Raw genomic sequence first — 2,822 nt, 5'->3', positions numbered from 1 at the left:
CCTCTGTTTCAGCCTCTCTGTTTCTCGCCCTCTGTTTCAGCCCCTCTGTTTCAGCCCCTCTGTTTCAGCCCCTCTGTTTCTCGCCCTCTGTTTCAGCCCCTCTGTTTCAGCCCCTCTGTTTCAGCCCCTCTGTTTCTCGCCCTCTGTTTCAGCCCCTCTGTTTCTCGCCCTCTGTTTCTCGCCCTCTGTTTCAGCCCCTCTGTTTCAGCCCTTCTGATTCAGCCCCTCTGATTCAGCCCCTCTGTTTCTCGCCCTCTGTTTCAGCCCCTTTGTTTCAGCCCTTCTGTTTCAGCCACTCTGTTTCAGCCCCTCTGTTTCTTGCCCTCTGTTTCAGCCCCTCTGTTTCTCGACCTCTGTTTCAGTCCCTCTGTTTCTCGCCATCTGTTTCAGCCGCTCTGTTTCTCGCACTCTGGTTCAGCCCCTCTGTTTCGCGCTCTCTGTTTCAGCCCCTCTGTTTCAGAACCTCTGTTTCTCGCCCTCTGTTTCTGCCCCTCTGTTTCTCGCACTGTGGTTCAGCCCCTCTGTTTCTCGCCCTCTGTTTCAGCCCCTCTGATTAAGCCCCTCTGTTTCAGCCCCTCTGATTAAGCCCCTCTGATTCAGCCCCACTGTTTCAGCCCCTCTGTTTCAGACCCTCTGTTTCTCCCCCTCTGTTTCAGCCCCTCTGTTTCTCACCCTCTGTTTCAGCCCCTCTGTTTCAGCCCCTCTGTTTCTCCCTCTCTGTTTCAGCCCCTCTGTTTCTCGCCCTCTGTTTCAGCCCCTCTGATTCAGCCCCTCTGTTTCTCGCCCTCTGTTTCAACCCCTCTGTTTCTCGCCCTCTGTTTCAGCCCCTCTGTTTCTCGCCCTCTGTTTCAGCCCCTCTGTTTCAGCCCCTCTGTTTCAGCCCCTCAGTTTCTCGCCTTCTGTTTGAGCCCCTCTGTTTCTCGCCCTCTGTTTCAGCCCCTCTGTTTCTCGCCCTCTGTTTCAGCCCCTCTATTTCTCGCCCTCTGTTTCAGCCCCTCTGTTTTAGCCCCACTGTTTCAGCCCCTTTGTTTCTACCCCTCTGTTTCTCGCCCTCTGTATCAGCCCCTCTGTTTCAGCCCCACTGTTTCAGTCCCTCTGTTTCTCGCCCTCTGTTTCTGGCCCTCTGGTACAGCCCCTCTGTTTCTCGCTCTCTGTTTCTCGCTCTCTGTTTCAGCCCCTCTGTTTCAGCCCTTCTGTTTCAGCCCCTCTGTTTCTCGCCCTCTGTTTCAGCACCTCTGTTTCTTGCCCTCTGTTTCAGCAACTCTGTTTCTCGCCCTCTGTTTCAGCCTCTCTGTTTCTCGCCCTCTGTTTCAGCCCCTCTATTTCAGCCCCTCTGTTTCAGCCCCTCTGTTTCAGCCCCTCTGTTTCTTGCCCTCTGTTTCAGCCCCTCTGATTCAGCCCCTCTGTTTCTCGCCCTCTGTTTCAGCCGCTCTGTTTCTCGCCCTCTGTTTCAGCCCCTCTGTTTCAGCCCCTCTGTTTCAGCCACTCTGTTTCAGCCCCTCTGTTTCAGCCCCTCTGTTTCTCGCCTTCTGTTTCAGCCCCTCTGTTTCTCGCCCTCTGTTTCAGCCCCTATGTTTCTCGCCCTCTGTTTCAGCCCCTCTGTTTCTCGCCCTCTGTTTCAGCCCCTCTATTTTAGTCCGACTGATTCAGCCCCTTTGTTTCAGCCCCTCTGTTTCTCGCCCTCTTTTTCAGCCGCTCTGTTTCTGGCCCTCTGTTTCAGCCCCTCTGTTTCAGCCCCTCTGTTTCAGCCCCTCTGTTTCTCGCCTTCTGTTTCAGCCCCTCTGTTTCTCGCCTTCTGTTTCAGCCCCTCTGTTTCTCGCCCTCTGTTTCAGCCCCTCTGTTTCTCGCCTTCTGTTTCAGCCCCTCTGTTTCTCGCCTTCTGTTTCAGCCCCTCTGTTTCTCGCCCTCTGTTTCAGCCCCTCTATTTCTCGCCCTCTGTTTCAGCCCCTCTGTTTTAGCCCCACTGTTTCAGCCCCTTTGTTTCAGCCCCTCTATTTCTCGCCCTCTGTTTCAGCCGCTCTGTTTCTCGCCCTCTGTATTAGCCCGTCTGTTTCAGCCCCACTGTTTCAGTCCCTCTGTTTCTCGCCCTCTGTTTCTGGCCCTCTGTTTCAGCCCCTCTGTTTCTCGCTCTCTGTTTCAGCCCCTCTGTTTCAGCCCCTCTGTTTCAGCCCCTCTGTTTCTCGCCCTCTGTTTCAGCCCCTCTGTTTCTTGCCCTCTGTTTCAGCCACTCTGTTTCTCGCCCTCTGTTTCAGCCTCTTTGTTTCTCTCCCTCTGTTTCAGCCCCTCTGTTTCAGCCCCTCTGTTTCAGCCCCTCTGTTTCTCGCCCTCTGTTTCAGCCCCTCTGTTTCTCGCCCTCTGTTTCAGCCCCTCTGTTTCAGCCCCTCTGTTTCAGCCCTTCTGATTCAGCCCCTCTGATTAAGCCCCTCTGTTTCTCGCCCTCTGTTTCAGCCCCTTTGTTTCAGCCCTTCTGTTTCAGCCACTCTGTTTCAGCCCCTCTGTTTTTTTGCACTCTGTTTCAGCCCCTCTGTTTCTCGACCTCTGTTTCAGTCCCTCTGTTTCTCGCCATCTGTTTCAGCCTCTCTGTTTCGCGCTATCTGTTTCAGCCCCTCTGTTTCAGCTCCTCTGTTTCTCGCCCTCTGTTTCTGCCCCTCTGTTTCTCGCCCTCTGGTTCAGCCCCTCTGTTTCTCGCCCTCTGTTTCAGCCCCTCTGATTAAGCCCCTCTGTTTCAGCCCCTCTGAATCAGCCCCTCTGATTCAGCCCCACTGTTTCAGCCCCTCTGTTTCAGCCCCTCTGTTTCTCGCCCTCTGTTTCAGCCTCTCTGT

This window comes from Chiloscyllium punctatum, chromosome 21, assembly GCF_047496795.1.
Source record: "Chiloscyllium punctatum isolate Juve2018m chromosome 21, sChiPun1.3, whole genome shotgun sequence".
NCBI lineage: Eukaryota > Metazoa > Chordata > Chondrichthyes > Orectolobiformes > Hemiscylliidae > Chiloscyllium > Chiloscyllium punctatum.
The sequence above is the reverse complement of the archived record's forward strand: the minus strand, read 5'-3'. Positions refer to the sequence as shown.